The sequence below is a fragment of the Terrapene carolina genome, unplaced genomic scaffold (assembly GCF_002925995.2).
Source record: "Terrapene carolina triunguis isolate 2854851 unplaced genomic scaffold, T_m_triunguis-2.0 Scaffold48, whole genome shotgun sequence".
Taxonomy (NCBI): Eukaryota; Metazoa; Chordata; order Testudines; family Emydidae; genus Terrapene; species Terrapene triunguis.
In genome coordinates, this window is record NW_020664399.1 from 3,954,006 (window position 1) to 3,969,670 (window position 15,665).

The following is a 15,665-nucleotide window of genomic DNA, read 5'->3' on the forward strand; positions in this document are numbered from 1 at the left end:
TATAACTCTCTATGTTCATTTTCCACCTAATCTGGTGAAGGAAACAAATGTAACTACTCCAGGGTAAAAGGAGAACAATGTAAAATGCTTGGAGTTGCTCTCTTCCTTCCCAACTCTTGCAGTTGCAAGAATGTTTACCACTCAAAACTTTATGGCACTGAAAAAAAATCTGTTTATATCTGAAGTGAGTATTCATGCACCCATTGTCTAGACATAATGTAAAAAGAAATAAATGCCCATTGAAAAGAATGAGACCAGAGAAGCTGCAATTATAAGGGGAGGGATAGCTCAGTGGCTTGAGCATTGGCCTACTAAACCCAGGGTTGTGAGTTCAATTCTTTATGGGGCCATTTGGGGCAAAAATCTGTCTGGGGATTGGTCCTGCTTTGAGCAGGGGGTTGGACTAGATGACCTCCTGAGGTCCCTTCCAACCCTGATATTCTATGATACCAATGGCTATTGATATGGAGCTGGGAGTTTTAAATATTACTGAGTTCATGGCTGCATTGAGAAATACATCCAGTACTGTTATACTAGCAGACGTATATTTAGGGTTGGCAGAATTCAATTTATTTTATTTGATTTTCTTATAATTTTGAATATTTGATTTTTATCAATTTTAATTTTCATAGTAGCACATAATTATGGGTTTGAAGCAATGTTTTTGATTTTTGTCTATTTAAAATTTCACAGCTGCAGGAAAATATGGTGGGATCAAACAATGGAGAGAGTTAGACAATAATTATTTAGTGACAGTAACTGTTGAGATTTAAACAGTTAAAGTTCTATATAAGTTAAACCACAAACTGTTAACATCACATGTCAAAATATGCAGAGTAAATATGCTTAAATCAAACTCTAAGTTATCAAACAGCATTTTTCTTACTTTACCCATCTGTAAATTTCAATTAACATTGTTGGAAATATTCTTTCATCGGGGTTTGTGTGTGTGAGAGAATGTTCATCGACATTTACCAATAAAAATACTATCCTTCCAAACCTACCTATATTAGTCATCACTGAGCGACAATAAAACAAGAAACCATTGTGTTTCTGTTGAACAGTGTAAAGTGGCCTTAAGAGCCCCAGTCCCACCCAGGGGAGGATTCCTTCAGCATAGATACTGCGGAAGACATCCATAAGGCTGTTTCAGAGGACCCTCTCCTAATCCCTGTCATAGGGGGTATGCAGAGGATAGGGCTGACGGGGGAGGGCTATGTTGGGGGAGAGGCAAGTTGGAGGCAAAACTGCAGCCCACAGTGCAGTGGAGATTCAGGGCAGTGCTGCAACCTGTAGATAGAACTCTTGGGGCTGTCTAAGGTCTTGGCTACAAGGCATGGCAATGCACACTAGAGGGTGTGACACATTGCGCATTAACTGGCCCATGTAGATCCTGTTCTGTGAACTAAAAGCTCCCTAGCATGTGTTAACATAGTGCTCATTAACATACACTAGGGGACTTTAAGTTTGCACCAGCAGGGTCCCCACCAGGCAACAAGTGCACAACTCATTGGTGAGCTTTAGAATTTCCACACCTCTAAGGTGCATTGCTGTGTCACATAGACATGTCCTACATTTTGCCCAGTCCAGCCCACAAAGCATCCCAGTGTAAGGAGTGCACAAGGATGGCTTAAAGCATCTTCTCCCCACTCCCCTTGACTGTGAGTTATTTCACCAAGTATTTTAAAAAGTATCTTTGAAGAGGTGATTGGCAATAGAATGGGGGGGGTTCATTTCTAGGGCACCAGTTCAAACCTTTCTTGGGATGACAATGGCAGTCATTACCAGCTGACGCCAGATGGGTGGTATGTGAAATGATTTTGTGGTCTTTGCCAAATTCCCAGAAGAAAAATGTCTACCTCACACACACACACACAATCACAATTTCTTAGCAGTCTGAGCAGAAGGGCTGAGTAACAAGGGCGAGTGCACTATCCTCTTATCTATTCAAAATCAGGTTTGTGGGCAAGTGAAAAAAGGCAGTGTGAGGAAGTTTACACTGCTTAATGCCAGGGTCATAGACTCACAAAACAAAGCTTTTTATGTGAATATATATATATGTGTATATGTAAATTATGTATAAACATGTTCAGATGTATACACACGCAAACAGAAGTTGATTTCTATGTTAACAAATATTAGGAAATATGTATGTTATAAATCTCTAGAGGATAATCATAAAAAAGGCAATGACGAAGGGTCATTCATTTTTGTGAACCAAAAGAGGGGTCTCCAGTAAAGGAAGTAGAGGATATCCATTATGACTAATCTGCAAAGCTAAAGATTCAATTTTAATGATGCTGGATACATGAATTCTAAGAAAAGATTTAAATAAAGAAGAAGAGAGAGGGAGATAGGTCACCTTGAAATAGTAACTACAAGGGAAGAGTGTGATGAGCTAGTAGAATTTACAACAACGTTTAAGGATTATGCAAATTATTTTACAGGACGAAGGAGAAATACAAAAAAAGAAAAAGAAAATGGAGTCTCAAAATGAAGAATGAGATTGTCTCCATATGACCCTATATGTCACACTGAAAACATTATAGCAGCACCAGAGTAACCTGAGGTTGTTAAAAGATGGAGATAGTACCATCGAAAAGTAAAGAAAGGACTTTATTAAAAAAGATTATTTCAGGGAAAAGGAGAATTTAATCTGAATTTAGATTAGACCCACACTTCTGGCAGAAAGGACTCCTTCAATGAAGACATAAAATGATGATACTACAGAAGTTGAAGCTGCAGAGGAAATGCACAGTAAAATTAATACAGCATATAAATAAATAAATGGACTTGATATGAAACAGAAGATTTTACTGTGTGTTTGTAGAGCAGATAGCACCAAGGGGACTAATCCCAATTATCATTTCTAGGTACTAGTGTAGAACAAGCAAATAATAATAATACACAGATAGTAATGTGATAAGGATGGATGAGTGTGATGAACTCTGTGAACACTTAAAAATGGATCACTGGGGACAACAGAAAATAAATGACCATGAATCAGGAGGTTCTCAAGGGAAACACAAGCTATGTAGCAGGATAAAACAATATAAATGGAATGAAGTGAAACAATCAACACTGCGGTAAAATTAATACTTAACCATAAAGTAGTGATTCAATTGCAATGCATATTATTTAGGATGTTACTATGATATCCACATAGAACCTCACCTTTACGAGTTTCAAAAGAGAAACACTGCCATGTTATGCTTATCATAGAATATCAGGGTTGGAAGGGACCTCAAGAGGTCATCTAGTCCAACCCCCTGCTCAAAGCAGGACCAATTCCCAACTAAATCATCCCAGCCAGGGCTTTGTCAAGCCGGGCCTTAAAAACCTCCAAGGAAGGAGACTCCACCACCTCCCTAGGTAACGCATTCCAGTGCTTCACCACCTCCTAGTGAAATAGTGTTTCCTAATATCCAACCTGGACCTCCCCCACTGCAACTTGAGAGCATTGCTCCTTGTTCTGTCATCTGCCACCACTGAGAACAGCCGAGCTCCATCCTCTTTGGAACCTCCCTTCAGGTAGTTGAAGGCTGCTATCAAATCCCCCCTCATTCTTCTCTTCTGGAGACTAAACAATCCCAGTTCCCTCAGACTCTCCTCATTAGTCATGTGCTCCAGACCCCTAATCATTTTTGTTGCCCTCTTTCCAATTTTTCCACATCCTTCTTGTAGTGTGGGGCCCAAAACTGGACACAGTATTCCAGATGAGGCCTCACCAATGTCGAATAAAGGGGAACGATCACGTTCCTCGATCTGCTGGCAATGCCACTACTTATACAGCCCAAAAAGCCGTTAGCCTTCTTGGCAACAAGAGCACACTGTTGACTCACATCCAGCTTCTCGTCCACTGTGACCCCTAGGTCCTTTTCTGCAGAACTGCTACCTAGCCATTCGGTCCCTAGTCTGTAGCAGTGCATGGGATTCTTCCGTCCTAAGTGCAGGACTCTGCACTTATCCTTGTTGAACCTCATCAGGTTTTTTTTGGCCCAATCCTCTAATTTGTCTAGGTCCCTCTGTATCTGATCCTTACCCTCTAGTGTATCTACCACGCCTCTTAGTTTAGTGTCATCTGCAAACTTGCTGAGATTGCAGTCCACACCATCCTCCAGATCATTAATAAAGATATTAAACAAAACCTGCCCCAGGACCGACCCTTGGGGCACTCCGCTTGAAACCGGCTGCCAACTAGACATGGAGCCATTGATCACTACCCGTTGAGCCCGACGATCTAGCCAGCTTTCTATCCACCTTACAGTCCATTCATCTAGCCCATACTTCTTTAACTTGCTGGCAAGAATACTGTGGGAGACTGTATCAAAAGCTTTGCTAAAGTCAAGGAATAACACATCCACTGCTTTCCCCTCATCCACAGAGCCAGTTATCTCATCATAGAAGGCAATTAGGTTAGTCAGGCACTACTTCCTCTTGGTGAATCCATGCTGACTGTTCCTGATCACTTTCCTCTCCTCTAAGTGTTTCATAATTGATTCCTTGAGGACCTGTTCTATGATTTTTCCAGGGACTGAGGTGAGGCTGACTGGCCTGTAGTTCCCCAGATCCTCCTTCTTCCCTTTTTTAAAGATGGGCACTACATTAGCCTTTTTCCAGTCATCTGGAACCTCCCCCGATCGCCATGAGTTTTCAAAAATAATGGCTAATGGCACTGCAATCTCATCCGCCAACTCCTTTAGCACCCTCGGATGCAGCGCATCCGGCCCCATGGACTTGTGCACATCCAGTTTTTCTAAATAGTCCCGAACCACTTCTTTCTCCACATAGGGCTGGTCACCTTCTCCCCATATTGTGCTGCCCAGTGCAGAAATCTGGGAGCTGGCCTTGTTTGTGAAGACAGAGGCAAAAAAAAGCATTGAGTACATTAGCTTTTTCCACATCCTCTGTTACTAGGTTGCCTCCCTCATTCAGTAAGGGGCCCACACTTTCCTTGACTTTCTTCTTGTTGCTAACATACCTGAAGAAACCCTTCTTGTTACTCTTAACATCTCTTGCTAGCTGCAACTCCAAGTGTGATTTGGCCTTCCTGATTTCATTCCTGCATGCCTGAGCAATAGTTTTATACTCCTCCCTGGTCATTTGTCCAATCTTCCACTTCTTGTAAGCTTCTTTTTTGCGTTTAAGATCAGCAAGGATTTCACTGTTTAGCCAAGCTGGTCGCCTGCCATATTTACTATTCTTTCTACACATTGGGATGGTTTGTTCCTGCAACCGCAATAAGGATTCTTTAAAATACAGCCAGCTCTCCTGGACCCCTTTGCCCTTCATGTTATTCTCCCAGGGGATCCTGCCCATTTGTTCCCTGAGGGAGTCAAAGTCTGCTTTTCTGAAGTCCAGGGTCCGTATTCTGCTGCTCTCCTTTCTTCCTTTTGTCAGGATCCTGAACTCGACCGTCTCATGGTCACTGCCTCCCAGGTTCCCATCCACTTTTGCTTCCCCTACTAATTCTTCCCTGTTTGTGAGCAGCAGGTCAAGAAAAGCTCTGCCCCTAGTTGGTTCCTCCAGCACTTGCACCAGGAAATTGTCCCTACACTTTCCAAAAACTTCTTGGATTGTCTGTGCACCGCTGTATTGCTCTCCCAGCAGATATCAGGGTGATTATGGGTTATGTTAACTCACATTAACTTATCTTGTTTTATCTCAAAAATAAAAATGATAGTCAGGATGAGGATTGTTTTGAAATTTGCTTATTGTTAAAATTGACGTGGACCACAATCTTGACACTTGTGCCCTTGCTAATACACCCTGATAAAAAGAATAGACACTGGTCACAGAGTTTTAGCTATACATTTCAGAAAATTATTGCAATAATATAAAAGTGCTATATTTAAAAAGTCAAAACACTTGAAAGAGCTCTCTAAGTTATGATTCAGTATTTGTGGAACTGAAGAGATATTCAGAAAATGGACTGAATAAAAGAAAAAGTGTTAAAAGTAAACTTCAAAGAGATGTAAGGTCCATCTCTGCCTGAACACCGAGTGAGACGTGCCTTTCAAGAATTTTACTACTCTGCATATGCTGGACCTGAAGATCTGACTGATACCTGCCCATAAAGTTATGAGCCAATGGAAAAGTGCTAAGCACAGATATTCACATCCAACCCAACCTCTAATAGGAGTGAACAGACATTTATTTAATTAGATATTGAAATTGTAGATTAAGGTTTATTGACAGCTGTTCCTGTTAAATACTATATAGTTTATTCCTGGGAAGCAGACATGCTGACTAAGGGCTCAATCCCAAACCCACTGAAGTCAATGGAAAGATTCCCATTTATTTCAGTGGGTTAGAGATTAGGGCCTACAGTAAAAGAATGGGATATAATATGAATGTAAGAGTCTTATTTTTCATTAATCTGCCTGTCTCAAACCATTCCTTAAATAAGTAGTTGAGTTAAAAAAATGCTGAGGGCCAGACACTAGCCTCTGCTAAGGATCATTTACTGGTTAGCCATATGCATTGTGCTGAATTAAGTGCTACTACACTTCAGCTGCAGGTGGCCCTTTGAGAGCTGTTGCAGCTGGTGCAACTTTTAGAGCAGTCTTGAGGCTGCTTGAAGCTGCTGTGAAGGATCAAACCAGTGGCATGATGACTAGGGTTGCACAAAGGTCGATCTGGCCCTGAGATTTTAACTTCTCACTGAATACGCATTCACTCACTCAGTTAAGTGACTGAATTAATGCACTGTTCCAGTGACTGAATTTAAATAGTACTAGTTAAATCACTTACTGTTGTAACTGCTTTTGTTAATCTATAGTAAACCAATCTGAATTCAACTACCTTTAAACAAAATTCATTTAGCTATGAATAAGATGTCTGGATTATCTATCTAGACGGGATCTACCTATTGATTCGGGGAATAATAAACATCTGTTCTAGTTTGCCTAGAGAAAAGTATGCCCTATAAGGCAGGGTCTCACTCTTACAGAAACGTCATCTCTGTTGGAAGTTCCCCACAGGAGAAACACAACAGAAGACACTGTAACTGAACTAGCATGGTTTTATTACTTATTTTCATGTGCTATCATCTTTGTCAAATAAGTCATTAGTTATTAATAATTATGAGTTCTCTTGCTTGCCAAGATTATGACATCCATTAAGGCATGGTAAGCACTTTCAGGTGACAAATAATGGGGTCACTATACTGAACTGATCTCATGAAAAATAACTGTTAATAATTTTGGCCTCCTTCCCATCCCCCCTCTTGGTTCTTCCCTCCCTCTTCTTTTTCCTTTACTTGCATATTTTCCCAGGCTATCTTGTTAGTGTTGTTCCTCCCCTCCACTCCCAACCCCCCTATTTAGCTGTCAAGTACTGATTTATTAAATTATATAGTTTAATATTAAGGAAGTTAAAATATTTTTTGCATATATAAATTAATACTATGTTGCATGCTACCGATGGTAATTATAAGTTTATAGTGTTTTTATTTATCTTTTTGTATTGTGATATTTGTATTGAAAAGCAAAAAAAATAACAAAAACATTTTTGTCAACCTACCTAATATTTGTTTCTGTAAACTCTAATTTTAGTAATGGGTGACAAATGTATTTGGTACTTAGCCCCCTAACTAATGTGTGAAATATCCCTTTCACAGTGACTGTAACAGCATAATTCACACAGAATCCTTTTGCTATCTACTGGCGTGTTGATACACTTAGGCAACTTATCCCTGTTAACTCCACTGAGCTCAATTGCAAATTGATGTCGGTTGCCTTCCTGAATCTCTGACAAAAGGAAACAATAGTTGTAATTCTCCAAATGCCAAACTCTCCAGTTTTCACCCTGGCATCTTCTACAACACAGTTACACATGATCAAAAGAACAAGTGGCCACCAACACCAACCCACAAGTGTGGTACATTAAAAAAAAACAGGCATCAGTTTTATGAGTCTTTCCCATAATAGACTCATAGACTTTAAGGTCAGAAGGGACCATTATGATCATCTAGTCTGACCTCCTGCACAATGCAGGCCACAGAATCTCACCCACCCACTCTTGTAACAAACCCCTAACCTATGTCTGAGTTACTGAAGTCCTCAAATCGTGGTTTAAAGACCTCAATACTGCAGCTTTCTAAATTTTAGCTTCTTAGCACTCTTTCTTGGACAGCTAGTATATATGTGTTCATCTTACTTCAAGTGGGACTTCTCTCAATATAGTAAATCCACACTAAATCTGTGATTTTTGTGAATCTAGTCAATACTTGTTTCTCCTACAGCTCACCACAGGAATTTCAAATCCACTCTCTTTATTCTTGATATGTTTTTTGTTGTTGTTGTTGCCAACACCTAAGTCTTGCGGCTTTAAGCTAGGAGAGAGAAACATATCATTTTAAAGAATGTATATATGTTTGGCTTAACCTTCTGCATTGGCAACAAACATCTTCCATATCTTCTAAAGAACAGCTGAAGCTTTGGTCACCCGAAAGTGAAGTGTTTGGATGTTTGAAAATGCTAGCTATAATATAATAGACACCAACATAATGTCCAAGACTCAAGCATTTTTCTGCTGACATGGAAACTCTGCAGAGCACAAACGTCTTGGGTCATTTTTAGAAACATTTTTTTCCATAGGTGCAAGAGACAGGACATGTGACTATTAAACACATTTTATGTGTTTAGTACTATACTAAGGTGAAGATAATCAAGATTTTTGAAAAAACGACTATTTTCGTTATTCAAATCATTACTGCCAGGCTGCTCCTTAAAATCCTGCCCACAACAAAGAGCAACCAAGACCACATGACAAACTTTCTGGAATATTTCTTGGAATTCAAGTGGATTACATGCTGCTTTTTTCATTTTTTCACTTGTAATACAAAAGCATTAGATGATTATCTGGGGATCCCACACTCACACAGCAAATTAGTATTACTTTCCTCTCCCATTCCTGTTCTTGTAAGCCTTGTTACAGGTGAAGGCCTAATAAGTATTTCAAAACTATCACATTGGTATTGCATTATCAAAAAATAAGAGATGGAAGAGAACTATTAGGTGTGTTGCAGAGATCAGATGGATGGATCTTGCCCATATCCCTGCCAGTGTAGTATTGTTCCCTATGTTGTATGTAGGAGTGTTTTGTCCATCTACATTTAAATTATGTTTGGTATGGGGCTTCCTCTTCTTCCTTCAGGAGAATACTGTCCAAATAAATAGTCCTTAAGTCTATTTTTTTCCTATGCTCAATTGTGTATCATTACTCCTAATTATGCTACAATGTACCTTGAATCACTTAACTTGTTCTCCCCACTTATGAGTATTTATCTCCTTACAATATGTTGTAATTTTACCATTCAGTGGTAGGTAGCATGAGGTTTTAATTGATACCAGTGTGAATGAATCCTTAATAAGTGTTCTTTATAGGACTCCAACCTGGAGACTTTCATAAATAACCAACCCTCTACACAAATGGACTTTACTAAAATAAGACAGGAGATCTACATTACACACTTCACCTCTCTACAAAGGAAAAAGGACCGTAAGCTGTCTAAAATCCTACCTGCCACTTGGGACCACAACAGAGGTACCCCTAACTCACCCAGCAATATCGTCAATTTATCCAGCTACACACTCAACCCAGCAGAAGAGTCTGTCCTATCTTGGGGACTCTCTTTTTGCCCCAGCACCCTCACGAACATGATACAGTTCTGCGGTGATCTGGAAGCTTACTTTCGCCGCCTCCGACTCAAAGAATACTTTCAAGATAACACTGAACAGCGCACTGATACACAGATACCCTCCCACCAACAACACAGGAAGAAGAACTCCACATGGACTCCTCCTGAGGGTCGAAATGACAGTCTGGACCTATACATAGAATGCTTCCGCCGACGTGCACAGGCAGAAATTGTGGAAAAACAACATCGCTTGCCTCATAACCTAAGTCGTGCAGAACGCAATGCCATCCACAGCCTCAGAAACCACCCTGACATTATCATCAGAGAGGCTGATAAAAGAGGTGCTGTTGTCATCATGAACAGGTCTGACTACCAGAAGGAGGCTGCCAGACAACTCTCCAATACCAAATTCTACAGGCCACTTTCCTCAGATCCCACTGAGGAATACACTAAGAAACTGCACCATCTACTCAGGACACTCCCTACACTAACACAGGAACAAATCAACTTACCCTTAGAGCCCCGACCGGGGTTATTCTATCTACTACCTAAGATCCACAAACCTGGAAATCCTGGACGCCCCATCATCTCGGGCATTGGCACCCTCACTGAAGGACTGTCTGGATATGTGGACTCCCTACTCAGACCCTACGCCACCAGCACTCCCAGCTATCTCCGTGACACCACAGATTTCCTGAGAAAACTACAATGCATTGGTGACCTCCCAGAAAACACCATCCTAGCCACCATGGATGTAGAGGCTCTCTACACAAACATCCCACACACAGATGGAATACAAGCTGTCAGGAACAGTATCCCTGATGATGACACAGCACAACTTATTGCTGAGCTCTGTGACTTTATCCTCACGCACAATTATTTCAAATTTGGTGACAACATATATCTCCAGACCAGTGGCACCGCTATGGGCACCCGCATGGCCCCACAATATGCCAACATCTTTATGGCTGACCTGGAACAACGCTTCCTCAGCTCTCGTCCACTCATGCCCCTTCTCTACTTACGCTATATTGATGACATCTTCATCATCTGGACCCATGGGAAGGAGACCCTGGAAGAATTCCACCATGATTTCAACAGCTTCCACCCCACCATCAACCTCAGCCTGGACCAATCTACACGGGAGGTCCACTTCCTAGACACCACAGTACAAATAAGCGATGGCCACATTAACACCACCCTATACCAAAAACCCACTGACCGCTACGCCTACCTTCATGCCTCCAGCTTCCACCCCGGTCACACCACACGATCCATCGTCTACAGCCAAGCACTGAGGTACAATCGCATCTGCTCCAACCCCTCAGACAGAGACCAACACCTACAAGATCTTCACCAAGCATTCTCAAAACTACGATACCCACACAAGGAAATAAAGAAACAAATCAACAGAGCCAGACGTGTACCCAGAAGCTTCCTGCTACAAGACAGACCCAAAAAAGAAACCAACAGAACTCCACTGGCCATCACCTACAGTCCTCAGCTTAAACCTCTCCAACGCATCATCAGCGATCTACAACCCATCCTGGACAATGATCCCTCACTTTCACAGACCTTGGGAGGCAGGCCAGTCCTCGCCCACAGACAACCTGCCAACCTTAAGCATATTCTTACCAGCAACCACGCACCGCACCATAACAACTCTAACTCAGGAACCAACCCATGCAACAAACCTCGATGCCAACTCTGCTCACATATCTACACCAGCAACACCATCACAGGACCCAACCAGATCAGCTACAACATCACCGGCTCATTCACCTGCATGTCCACCAATGTTATATATGCCATCATATGCCAGCAATGCCCCTCTGCTATGTACATTGGCCAAACTGGACAGTCACTACGCAAGAGGATAAATGGACACAAGTCAGATATCAGGAATGGCAATATACAAAAACCTGTAGGAGAACACTTCAACCTCCCTGGCCACACAATAGCAGATGTAAAGGTAGCCATCTTACAGCAAAAAAACTTCAGGACCAGACTCCAAAGAGAAACTGCTGAGCTCCAGTTCATTTGCAAATTTGACACCATCAGATCAGGATTAAACAAAGACTGTGAATGGCTATCCAACTACAGAAGCAGTTTCTCCTCCCTTGGTGTTCACACATCAACTGCTAGCAGAGCACCTCACCCTCCCTGATTGAACTAACCTCGTTATCTCCATACTGATTTATACCTGCCTCTGGAGATTTCCATTACTTGCATCTGAAGAAGTGAGGTTCTTACCCACGAAAGCTTATGCTCCCAATACTTCTGTTAGTCTTAAAGGTGCCACAGGACCCTCTGTTACTTTTTACAGATTCAGACTAACACGGCTACCCCTCTGATACTTTATAGGATTAACTTACTTGCACAAAGTAATTATCCAGCTGCCTACATCAGAAGTTCCCATCTTGTGATCCATAGACCTATGGTGGTTTGGGAAGCATGTTGTAGATAGTTAGATAGCAGTGGTTCTCTGCCTTATTCACAGCTGCTAAAGCACCTTAAAAACAGCTAAAATTCATTAAATAGTACTTAATATTCCAAGTCAGAACCAACACTAAGATGGAGTTTAAGTTAAGAGAATATATTATTTTTGGGGTAAAAAAATACAGCAGTGTTAAAAATATGCCTAAACCAAGAATTATGAACTGAAAGCTAACCTTAAAAGAAATTAAGACATGCTAAGTCATAGAAATGCATAGTGAAATCACCCAACCAACCTTAACTCTGTCCTGTAGAGATGCTATGCAAAACCATATGTAGTATTTGGGATCCTAGGATATATTAAACTGGCTTGTAAAAACATTATATTATTTCATACTTTTTTCCTCATGGTGTCACTACAGGGTAGCTACTGTGGCCACAGGCTGCCAATCTTTGCTAAGGGCAGCATGTGACTTCAGTCGCATTAAGAACAAATAGAGACAGTGACCATTTTGAGAAGACCCATCTTAATTGGGGGCAATCTGTGCCTCAGTCTGATTGAGAACTACAAAAGGTGCTGTCATTTTGAATGAAGACATATTAAACTGATTTGCAAAAACATTATTTCGTACTTTTTTTCCGCATGGTGTCACTACAGCGCAGCTACTGAGGCTACAGACTGCCAACCTTTGCTAATGGCAGCCTGTGGCTTCAGACCTTTGAGAACAAAAGAAGATTGGGCCAAAATTGCCACTGTCTTAATTGGGGACAGCCTGTGGCCTCAGTCTTATTGAGAACAACAGATGGTGCTGTCATTTTGAATCAAGACAACTCTTCATGAGTTTCTCAGAAGGACACTTTTTTTTCAGCTTCTGCTTTAAGAGACGCTTTCAGTCATGAAGAATAACAGAAAAAATAGCATTAATCCTAAAAAAAAGTCTTTTCGAAACTATGCACTGCACTGTATCTACTTAAAGATACATTTAAAAATTAAATATGAGCTTAAATGCATTGCTGAATTGTAACCTGTAGTTTTGAAAAGGAAGTTTTAAGCCTGTGATGAACTTTAAGAACACCTAGACTATATTACCTGATAATATCTCAGACTTTGATGCTGTTGTAAAGTATAAATTTGTTTCTCACCTTTGGTCTTGCATTCTATTTTTACTTGATAAACAAGGGTTTGTTTTCAGTCTGCTGCTAACAAATATACAGTGTTTTCTTTAAATGTGAGACTGTTTCAGCTCTTTGCTGTCAACCCCAAAACGAAACTAGGAAGCTTTTTAAAAAAAAAAAAGTTTATCTAATTAAAACCCAGCATTGATTTCACCAGTAAGGAAATTAGAACAAAGTAATATTGATTTTATATTCCCTGTGTTACCCAGATTGCTAGAGGAATTACGTAAAATTAAGTTCTGAAGTTTTCATGTAATGTATCATAAACTTGTTCCAAATTCCATATCATAGAGATCTGGGGACTGGATTCTGTAACTTGTTGCATCAGGGCAGAAACCTGCACCCACATGGAGTCCCAATGATTAAATGGGGGTCCTGTGAGTGTACAGGGTTACACCTGCATAGTCTCCTTTGCAGGGGCAGCCCCCATGTTTGTAACTGTGCTGCTGGGTAACAAAGTACATTTATGACATTGAGCTGTTTAGAGGAAACATTAATTTTCTGCTCTAGCTAGAATCTTTATCCCTATTTGTCAGTTATGAATGTTTGGTATTTGCTGAAACAAGTTCATTTATTTCAACGCAGATCCTGGGAAATGTTCTCGTCTACCTTGGACATGTGAGGAATATATGTGAATACTTTGTTGTATGTAGAAAAGCACAAGGATGACTGTGTCAAGTGGAACAATAAAAAAATAAAACACCTAAAAACATCTGGCTATTGTCATGGATGTGGGAATACCCACCCTCCCCACCATCCAACCTCCCGAGTGGGGTGAATAAAGGAAATATTTTTTCACATGAATTTATTTGAATTTAAATACAAATCTCTTTGGCCATGTTAGCTACCCTTTTGTGTTTGATTTCAAAGAACTTTTGTGTGTTCAATTTTTAAGATCACATACTTAAAATACTCTTGGAAACTGAGTATTAAATTTACCTTCCAGGAGTATTTACAATAAAAACCTGATTATAAGAATTACGCTTATCTAACCAGGGAACAGAGACAATACCATCAACCTTATGTGACCAAATATAGTTAAGCAACAAATCTCAGATTTCAAATATTCATTAGCAAACAATGCTGTAAATGATATTCAAAATCTATTTAGTTGACTATGTTCAAATAATGTATACATACAATAAAATTACATTTGCTCACAGGCATTCTATGAACAGAAAAAGAAGGCAAATTCATCAAAAAATATTTCTTGCACATTATTTGCTCACTCCACAGAGAGATAGAGAGAAAATTCTTAGCTGTCTCAAACAAACAGAAAACTCTTAGCTCTTAACTCTTGGATACACTTTATGTTCTTCATTATTATGTTATGTATTCCTTTCCATCTTTCAGGGCACATCATATGTTAACAATTGGTCTAGCATATTAAGAATGTAAAACATAGTGGAAAAAGGTAAAAAGCCATTCAGATTATTGAGGGTTGTCTCTTTTTATACAACATTTCCTTGGGACGGTATTGATACGAGCTGCTTTTAAAATGACCTAATGTCTTTGGTTCAGCAACCTTGCTAGGCAGGTGATTCCAAACAATTCTTATGGGGGATTAACCACTGCCCCCCCATGTCTCTTATGTTTGGAGCAGTAGGTTGCTGCTCTTTTGCTTGACAGATTTGATTCTCATACCAGCATCGGATAATAAAAGACAAACACATGCCTATTTATTTTTTTCTCCTGTCATATCTCCGGCTGAGAGAATTAGAGAGAAGCCACATGCTCTGAAAATTTAAAGAAATTGAGCCTGGATAGTTCAACTCTTACCAGGCTTACCTTTAATAAAAGGTGAGAAACATTTGCAATTTTTAAATGTAGAACAATCAAAGTCAAATAGTTTGGGGATTTATTTCATCTGATGTTATGTTGTAAAAAAAGGAGAATAATCGATACCTTCAACACTAAACCATTTAAACAAAGGATGTGTCAGTCACTGGCCATTCTCTTTTGGGACCAGAGTAGAGACTTTATACATATTACTAGTTGAAATAATTGTATAATTGAAAACTTTAAGAACAAGAGAGGAAGAAAATATCAGTTGAGCAAGAGAGTTATGGAGTATGGCTATCGTACAAACATTGACTTGATTCATGTTTAATGGCAGTAAAGTTCTGCTCAATAGTTAAGATAATTCCTAAAATGGCACTCTTATATCAGTCTTAATGCCTTCTACAGTTAAGGTCGCAAAATAGTTTTCATTAGCACCCTATGTCCTTGCATTCAGATCTGCAAAATATTCACTTTGCGGGGTGGGGGTAACATTTTTCATGCTTCATCTTAGCTGGACTGTCAGTTTTTCCATAAATCTTAAACACAATCCCATTGACTCTTTCTGAGTGCTGTTAAAAACAATTCTGACCATTCAGCCAACTCAAAAATGGGTGAACTTTGACTCTAA

General features: G+C 40.0%; 1 protein-coding gene across 1 annotated transcript in view; it reads right to left on the reverse strand.

The window, feature by feature from the left end:
- Nucleotides 1-15,665, reverse strand: part of LOC112108663 (cadherin-18) — a 284,382-nt gene that overhangs the window by 92,747 nt on the left and 175,970 nt on the right. The gene's annotated exons all lie outside the window — the stretch shown is intronic.